This window comes from Quercus robur, chromosome 3 (genome assembly GCF_932294415.1).
Source record: "Quercus robur chromosome 3, dhQueRobu3.1, whole genome shotgun sequence".
Taxonomy (NCBI): Eukaryota; Viridiplantae; Streptophyta; class Magnoliopsida; order Fagales; family Fagaceae; genus Quercus; species Quercus robur.
In genome coordinates this window covers 21,501,904-21,512,478 of record NC_065536.1, presented here as the reverse complement: position 1 = coordinate 21,512,478, position 10,575 = coordinate 21,501,904, and positions in this window count along the sequence as shown.

Sequence of the window (10,575 nt, the reverse complement as noted above, 5' to 3'; positions counted from 1 at the left end):
CGATAAACAGCCTTTCTGTTAACCAACATGCATGCAAAGCCTCGATGAATTTGCGGATTGATTTGTCAATGACTAACATATAAAACTAGCATGCAAGGGGTTTTGTATTTAATTACTTTCTTTATGGTTCTCTTCAGACCTATATTGCTCGTGGCCCATCTCTTATTGAGACTGCAAAAGCGTTCTGGCACTATTGAGGCCATGCCAGGAATTTACCATTGGACGCTGAATAGAAACTGTGATCATTAAGCGTTCAAATCAAATTCTCAAATTCCAATTAGATTAGTAATCACTAATCCCTGTATAACTTGAGAACTTAATTATGTTGCAGTTAGACAAATCTGAGCATAGAATTAATCATATATTTAACTTATTTATTACTTATAGGCAAAACGTAGGTAAAGTTTCTTCAACGTTATATGTTAGGTTTCCCAATTAAGTTCTTTCTAAAAAAAAAAGTTTTCCAATTAAATTCAAAAAACGTCATTATTGTCTTTTGTTGTTGTTGATTAAACATATGTTTGCATTAACCAATAAAGTACAACCAATATTATATTTTTCAAGGATAATTAAAATTAATACAACAATATATTTAAATTTAATTAAAAAACCTAATGTATTGGACCTAAAAGAATGCACACAACTTTGGCCATATGTTATTTTATTTTTATTTGATTTAATGGAAAAAAAATTTCTTTTGTAGAACACTCTCCCCAGTCCCCACCTTCTTCAACTACTAAAGATATAATAACACTTTTTCACTTACATAGTTGGAATAAAAAATATTCTTCCACTTCTAAATTGGGATCAAATTTGTATTACAACCAGTTTGGATATACAAAATATTCAACAATCACTTGACAGTCAATCTGACCCAAGAACCTGAATTTCCTTTTTCAATAAAATGTTACTTTTTAATTTTATTTTTTCATTTCCACAAAAGCTAAAATAATGCCAAGAGTCTTATAGCTCAATTGATAGTTTTAATGGGGACACTTAGGGTTCGAACAAGTACACTTGTTCTTCCAACAATCGAATTAAAAAGAAGAAAAATAACAACGATGATTGAGTATATATTAATTGTTTTTTTATGTGTCCATTAGCATATAGGCATTACAAACTAGTAGGCAATTAAAATGGGCATCTACTTGCGTAGTGGGCATCTTTGGTATCAAACATTTGATTGGGTTCGGAACAAACGACTCATGAAGAATTGCTAGGCTGACAACCAATTTTACTATTGAAAAAAAAAATAAATAAATAAATAATCTAACAGTATTTTGCAGTTTATCTCCAATTGAAAGCTCTATGCAAGAAAAGAATAAAGATAAACAAAATAAAAGAACAAGAGCTCTTACTTGAATAAATATGATTTTGTTCCGCTAGCGCAAGCTTGTTGGTATTCCAACCTTCCTTACCATCTGTATATTATCTAAGGAAACGGTTTAAATTTATTGACAATAGTTTAGTAATAAAGAAGTACAAGCTAGAATCATGCTATATTAAGGCATCGAGAAAGGAAAAGAAAAATTCTTGTTAGTGTTATGATCAAGTAACTTATGCGAATAACGTACAAGCAAGAAACTTATTATATTAAGAAATTCAAGTAAGGGGATGTAATAAAGGAATTATGTACTAATAAAGAATATGTCAAGAGCTTTAAAGTTCAATTAGTATCTTCTGATATTTTAATATAGGCAAAAACTTAGGTATAATATTTATGTGTTATTTTTTAAGTTGCTCGCTTAATATTCAGTTATGTGGCTGTACTTCTAAAAATATACTTCCATCCCATGAGAAAAAAGCCACATGACTAAATCTTAAAAGGGGAACCTAAGAAACAACATCTAAGTATTGTACCTAAGTTTTGTCCTTTTAATAGAGACATTTATGCTTCAAATCATTGAACTATTAATTATCGATTTCTTTATTAGAAATGACCTAAAATAGTAAGAAGGAAGTATAAGCTAGGAATATATTATATTAAAGAATTCAAGTAAGGAATATACTAAAGGAGCAATGTTTTTTTTTTTTAATAGATATGATAGAATTCAACTTATAGTGTCCCCTCTATGATTATTGTTCCTTATCATTAGGCCAAGACACCAATCAGTTTGTAGTATATGCGGAGTTTGAATACTAGATCTTTTATTTGATGATAAGAGATTTTACGGATTGAACTAACTAGAAGTCTAGAACCTACTAAAAACTATGTTCTAAACAATATAAAAATAAAAATAAAATTCTTATATCAAGGAATTCAAGTAAGAGATATAATAAAGGAACTATGTACTAAAGAATTTAATAAGGGAAATGAAAATTTTTTATTAGTGATATTTTCAATAGTCATCTAGTGTTCAAAATTCAAATTCCCCACCACCAAATATCAATGTTGTGTGTGTGTGTGTGTGTGTGTGTGTTGTGTTCTAAAGAATATAAATCAAAATCAAAAGGTAAAAGTACCTTAAAATAGTAAGAATGAAGTACAAGCTAGGAACATATTGGGTCTGTTTGGATTGAGCTTATTTTTGCTGAAATTGAAAACACTGTAACAAAATATTTTTTAAATGTATGAATAATACCGTGAGACCCATTTTTAATAAAAAAATTGCTGAAAAGTGAAATTTGTGGGTTCGTGAACAGTGCACAAATCACTGTTCTTCATAGAAAAGTCAACATTTACGATTACTATTCATGCAACAGTGCATGAACAGTAGCCGCATCACTCTGAAACGCGTGAAAACAAACAAACAAACAAACAAACAAACAAAAAAAAAAAAAAAAAAAGGAAGAAGGACGCATTTACTGTAGTGTGTGTCCCATGCCCAAAACGCAAATGCTGAACGCAGTAAAACGTCCAAACCAAACCGGCACATTATGTTAAGGAGTTCAAGTAAGTGATATGCTTTTTTATTTTCAAGTAAAGTAAGGGATATACTAAAAGCAACTATGTTCTAAAGAATTAAAAAAGAAAAAAAAATCTTATATCAAGAAATTCAAGTAAGGGGATATAATAAAGGAACTATGTATACTAAAGAATTTAAATAAGGAAAAGAAAAATTATTATTAGTGATCTCTCCAATTAATGTATACATCTACAAAAGAATATAAAAATAAAAAATAAAAAGTGGAAGTGACTTAAAGTTAAAATAGTAAGAAGGAAGTACAAGAGTTAGGAACATATTGTGTTAAGCAATTCAAGTAAGAGATATACTAAAGGAATCACATTCTAAAGAAATTGAAGAAGGAAAAGAAAATTTCTATATCAAGGAATTCAAGTAAGGGATATAATAAATGAATTATATGCTATATAATTTTAAAAAGGAAAAGACAACACTTATTAGTGTTCTATTGAAGTGACCTAAGAGGACGGCGGCGGCGGCGGCGGCGGCGGGGGGGGGGGGGGGGGGGGGGGGGGGAGACTTCTTCATGCCATTAGGTTAACTCGTGAGGAGCTTTTGTCAAGCCTCTAACCTATTTATGTTAAAGATATCAAGTACATTAGTCATTAGAGGATATAGGCCTAGTCCCTAACCATTTAAACATGACCAACCCAGCTGATCTGGTTCAACCCAGTTTCAAATGATTGGGTCAATCGCTAGAGGGATTTATCTACTTTAAAAAGTAGGTTATAGGTATCGGCCTTTTAATAAATCCAGCGGAGTAACCCAATCTAATAAAGAAGGGTACCTTGATCCATAGACATTTGAGAAAAGAAAGAAACTACATCAGAGGATTGTTAGTAGGCTCGGCAATGGATTTATCCATGCTTAAGTCTGGAAATGTAGTGCTTAGGCTCTATTTAATTTCTATATAGAAGGCCAACCAAAGGAACCAATTATGTTCAAATGTATTGAATCGGAGAGAATGGGACAAATTAGGCAAAACCAGGAAAATTTTATTGCAAATTTGGCGTTTGACTAAGTTTTATCTAGGTTTGACCAACTTAATGAGAAGAACTAACTCTCCAATCAAAGTAAATATTGGACCACAATTTAGATATTTCAATTCTCTTTAAAATGATTGCTCGATCCTGAGGGTTAGAATTGAATCAAACGAGATATCATGAAAGTATAATCCTATTGTTTAGGCAAAAATATCATTTTCGTTCTTGTGGGAAGTTTGGTTTTCATCTCCCTAATATACCAAAAATTCTTTTTCCATCCTTCCAGTTTTTTAAAATGTTACTTTTATGTAATTTTGTGCACCCTCAATAACTTTCTATCTTATGCTTTTAATGAAATAATGCTTAAACAACATTATCTAATGATTATTTCATATTAGTTTTTTTTTTTTTTATGGGATATTTCACATATGTTAATCTAACATAAAGCACTAGATTTTTTTTTTTTTTATAAAAAGTTAGTTAACATGACGTGAACCATAACATTTAAATAAATAAAACAATAAAGCCAAGAAAAGTGATGATATCTGATTAGAGCTATTTCCCCTATCCACAAAGAGTTGCAAAAATGCCAGAGTTGAATCTCATGATACGGGTCATAGTAGACAAACGAAAAATACAACTTCTGTGATAATTTAACAAGCAGCAATCATAATTTGTAAACTTGAATGGTGACCAAATGAACGCGCATACTAAATTGTTATCATCATGAATAAAATAAAAATTGTAATCTTATGAAAATACTCTCTCTCTCTGTTCTTTTTTTTCTTTTTTTTTCTTTTTTCATTTTTTGGTGGATTCTTTTATCTTGCATCTCTATTTTAGGTTGATTAAATTTTGTGTTCTTTAGAACTCTACTTTGAGTTGATGTGATTTAGTTTTGTGTTTTTTAAGTTGTTATCTTTTTTCTTTTCTTTTATTTCATAGATGTTATCCTATTGCATTATAAAGTTAGTATATACAAATATAGTTGAAAGCTCGAAATTGTGTGAAAACACAAGAACTTGTTTAGACCCCTAATTAAAAGTTACGGCTCGGTTATTTTTACTCTAACTTAAATTAAGTGCGGAATAAGAGTAAATGCGAGCAGACAAACAATAAAACTACTCTAAGCCATATTCATCAAATATCAACAATAAAATGAAAGCTAAAAGAGTAGGGAAGAAGGATGCAAACACAAGATAACACCGAGACGTGTTATCGAAGAGGAAACCGAAGAACTCAGCGAAAGCCCTCTTCGCCTCCCTCCAAGCGGTAAATCGATCCACTAGAGAATAAGTTGGAGTACACGAATAACAAAATACCTTCCAAGCCTAGTCTACCCCATGTACGCTCCTGCTACCAACTAACTTGACAAAGCACTGTCTTCTCTAGCTTTCCGGATCACGCAATTTAGCCCAATTGCATCTGCCAATGCTTGGCTTCTTCCAATGCTTTCCAGCAGCACCGAAACCTCACTTTACACTCAGATTGGGTGTGGTAAGTGTTTAGGCTATCAACCTCTTAAGGATATGGATATGAAGAGGTAGGAGTAAAGGAAAACTACAAAGGATTGTGTAGATGATTGTGAGTACGACAATCTCAATCTCTCAAGGATAAATTCTAGGGTTTTCTCTCTGAAAAGCACTCCTTACATTATGTGGGTAATGAGAGTATAAATAGTGTGGGTGAAGACATGGTAGAGCACATATTACAAAATAGCAAAACAAAATGTTTCGCATGAAGGCCTTAACTGTGAATTACTCGCGAAAACCAGCTGTCATGACTCTTCGCATTCCAGTCATATGCTCTGCACATGGCTCACTTCGCAATATAGCTTCTCGTGAATCTTCTCGTGAAATCCACTTGGTCTTCAATAAGAGCTTGAGTCTTCACACTTTCTCTCACACACAACCCTTACAATAAAATCCCACATAAAATACAGGGTAAACATGATTGAACATAATTACAATCAAATTTGGCACAGAATTAAAGCCAACACAAAATAATTTGGTGTTTGCCTTGTATTTTACAATAGTGTTATTCTATTACAATAGTGTTATTCTATTACATAGCATGACTATAATAATTTGGTGTTTATTACCATATCTTTTAACTCTTTTTCTTCTCATCTAATTTAATTTCTATAAATTTTTTATTATCTCTGTTGGGTTAAGATGGCTTGACCCCGGTTAATTAATTCAATTATCCAAGTTGATTAATTTGGTTAAATTGCATGCAAATTGTGGAGGCACCAACAAATCACCAATAAAACTAAATGCAGCAAAAATTAAATTGACACGGTGATTTGTTGACAAATAGGAAAAACCTTTCGCAAAGAAAAAATCACACCGGGTGATTTTAAGGTCACTATTCCCAAGAATCTACTAATCAACAATCAAGCGTTTACAAGTATAAGGAATCTTACCACTACCCACGCCTATCCCAAAATACCAACCTACAGTTGAACCTTTGCTTCAATACCCAATTGAACTTGAACTTAGAGTAGCCTTCTTTCCCTTGATGCATAAATCTCCAATCTGTGACTAAACCTTTGCGCGGATCCTAGTACATGACTAACTCTAACAACTTGAATGATGTTGTTGGCTGCAAAGTTCTTCACTTCATCAACAATGAAGATCAGGAAGCACTTGCTTACAAAACCCTACGGCGTACAAACATAGTAACTTCTCATAGACAAAAATAAATCTCTTGATCTCTGTATCCGTGTGTGACGGCTCTTAAAATAAGCCTTATACATATCTAGGGTTGTGAAAAAAGAAACCCTAAACAAATACATAAGCTTGAGCCGAATTTTAGAACTGGAAATTCTAAAATCGTAATTCTCGATAAATTGAGGAATGTTGAGCCATCTATCGAGCTTCATATTAAGTCTCGATAGCAGTCATCTGTTGAGTTATCTGTCGAGACTTAATGAACAGCTTTTCTTCATTTGTTTCTTGGATCAATCTTCATATCTTTTAATACAAACACTTGATATGCTTGAACAACATATTTCTTTATGTATTAAACCCAACTTAGATCTACCCAATTATAAGTAAAGTGCATTTCGTCAAAGGATTAGCCAATTGCATTAAATTTGACCCCAAAAATCTCTCACATTCTCTCTTGAAAAAATGATTATTCTCTTTCTTGATTTTTTATTATTTCTTGCAACTCTACCTTAGGTCAATGAAACATTGTGTTTTTTTTATAACTCTATTTTAGATTAATACAATTTGGTGTTGTATTTTTTAGTTCCCTAATACAAGTAGTCTCTCTCCCCTTTATAACTTTGGTTTGATTTTTGTTTGAGTTAATACTTAACTATTTTGGAAGTCAGAATTTGAATTTATATCAAAACACAATATTGGCTATGCATTTGAATGTGTCTATCAATTATTTGATTTTACCATTGATTATTTATATTTTCTCTCCTTTACATATACTTTTTTTTTAATGTGAATCTTTACATATATCTTAAATTAAACTCTATATATTCTACTTCTTTAGATGCGAGGTAGTGGCTAATTAGTTTTATCATTTTTTAATGATCTCATTTGTAACGTTTGTTACCATTATCTTATATTTACTGGTTGATGATTTGCATAATAAATAAGGTTAAATGTAATGTTAAAAAAGATATTTTAAAAATTTCTAACTTGATTTCTTATGTAATTTCTATTATTATTGTTTAGTTGTAGAGAAAAAAAAAGGAGAAACATAGCTCACTATAACATAATTTCAAATAATATGGAACTGCTGATTAAGAAAGCATATCAAACAAACACTACACCAAAAATAATAGAATGATATATTAGTAGGGATGGAAAGATGAAAAATAATTTTAGAAATTGTTTAATTTTTAGGAAAAAAAATTATCTTCAACAAATTATAGAAAATCAATTATACGTTATATTACAATTACAAAAAAATTATCAATTATCACGCATCGCATGGATCGATCCCTAAAACAGGTAGATGCATAAAATGGGGACACATGTAGATACCTCATTTTGTACCAGTTAAAAACCTTTGGTCCCCGGCCCCAATGATGAGCTTGACATATGTTAACCAAGGATAATTAAAGAATTCACAATAGTTTAGAAGTAATCACAACTAACAAGTGGTCAAATCGCTTTGAAAACGATGCTAAAAAATGACATTTTCTCACTCTTTTGACCATAACTTTTGATCCACAAAGAATGTTTGAGCGAAGTTTGTTTCATTGGAGAGTATACATCCTGGGATCCAATATGAACACAAATTTTGCCTAATTTAGATTTAAATTGAGTGATTTATGACCGTTTGAAATTGAACCAAAAGTAAAGTTGAAATTAGGGTTTTTGGAAAGCATGCGTACGCATGCACGAAACCTACGTATGTAGGCTTGTTCCCAGGTGTTCAAAACTTGAGTTTTGAACCCCTAAAACATAATTCTTTGATAGGGGCTAGCCCCTAGACCCTTGGGAACATTCAAAGGCCTTAAAAAAGCCCTGAAAACCCTAATTTTAACGTATAAATACTCACCTTATGTCTCCAATCCAAACCCTATCTAGAAAGAGTGCCTCCATCTTTTCTAAACCCTATTCTCTATTTTCAAAACTGAAACACAACAGCTAGAACGTTTTCTTGACATGATTCAAAACAATTTTTTAGTAGTTTACTTAGGTAGAAACTAGTTTTCAAGATTGTTTTCAAAACTCCTTCGATATAATTTGTTCTTGAGTTGTGATTAACCTAAACTATTGTGTTCATTAATTCCTTTGTTTCCTCAATCTAATATTTTTGTTGTAGGCACTAAGGGGTCAGTTAAAAAAAACTCTAAATTTGTGATTCTAAAACAAGGTGAGTTTTCTTTCCATGATTTCTCAATTTGCTAACTAGGAATCACATGAATCTCTTGTTTTAGTTTATTTATAAGTTTGTTCTTGTTTAAGTTTAATGATTTTGATGTTTTCTTGATGTTGTTAAATCTGACCTTGTGATTTAATTTGCTTTGTGTTTAGTATTTTCTTTTGTTCATGCTTCTAGATTTCAAGTGAATATGTTCTAACATATAGAAGTTTTCACATGTGCTTTGTTTGATGATTGTGATGTTTTTTTTTATATGATATTAGTATGACTATGATGTAGTTATTTGTGTATATTTATTGTTTATCTTATTTTTCTCTTTGATTTAGACTCATGTATGTAATTGATTCAATTAAAATGTGATTTCTTCCAGTTTTTGTGTTAGGATGCGTCTCGAGTATGCGTGTGCTTGTTTTCAAACATGCATACGCCTAGTTAAGTATGCGTATGCATCCTGAACCCAGATTTGGGAAAATTCTCTTATTTTAATTAATTAATTGTTTTTCACATGTTTTTTAGATCTATTTGACTTTGATTTTTTATTTTGGCAAATTAATCATGCTTTTTTTTTTCCTTTTTTTTTTAAAGTATTTTTTGCTATGTTTGCTTTATTTGTGATATTTTTCCTTTTTTTTTTTTTAATTGTTATCTTTTCCTTTTTAGTATATATTTTATTGTGATTTTAATGTGTTTCCTTTTTAGTTATTGTGTGATATTTAACATGTTGCGTGTGTGTTATTTTCTTAAGAGCATGATATATGTTTATGTTAAAGATTATGGCTCTCTTAATAAACTAATTAAATATAATCTATCAACACATAATGGAGGCCGGCCCACAAGTCGAATGGTTTTAGGTATCTAACACCTTCCCAAGCTATACCCAAACTTTGGACCCATAATCTGGTATGCAAACCTATGCATATAAGTAAGTGGCCCAAAAGACCCAATTTGGTCTAGGCTTTGAGTTTTCCTTGTTTACATTTTGGGGCCTTAGGCCCATGTCGCGTCGTCTAGGATTGTTACCTTATCTTGTCCTTCATTTAGGCCATGGGTCCATTCTTGTCTTTTCTAAGGGCATTAGGTCCATGTTTTGTCAAGGTTTGTCACTTTTTAGCTTCTTCCTTGTTGCGTCTTCAAGTTTCATCCTTCTGGGTCTTATCTTTGTTGGGTCTTGTCTAATCTTTATGTTCTCATTCTAGGGGCATGGTCAAGTGGGAATTGAATGTAAAATTTATTGTTGTTGATCTTCATGACATGTCTCTCATAAGGATAAATCTCTTGTAGGTGACCCATCATTGCTCCTAAAAAGAATCTTATACAACCCTCTTGGTCTCGAACCTTAAATAATCACCTCATAAGAACCGATCTTATTTGTGTTGACCAAATGGTATCAAGTGACCAAGATACTTTGAAGAAGATGGAAGAAATGATGACAAGGGTGACTACTTCTATCATTGAGAGACTTCACCATCTTGAGAAGGCTCAAGGAAATAAAAAGAAAGCAATTGAAGAAACCCAAGATGAAGACTCTATCTTTGATGATGATGATTTTTTTTTTCTTTTTTTTTTTTGAGGAAAAAGAGGCTAAGATCAATAAGGAACCTAAGAAGAAAAAACAGTCAAAATAACCCAAAGAGATGAATCAAGAAATTGAGAAGATGAAAGGTATGCTTAAGAGGTCCCAAGGTATGGAGGGATTGTGTCTCTTTCCCGATATCCAACTCCTCCCAAAGTTCAAGATACCAAAGGTGGATTCTTTTAATGGTACTAGAAATCCCAAGAATCATCTGAAGGAATATGTTCTTGCCATGAAGCCTCTAGGTAGACATGGCAAAAAA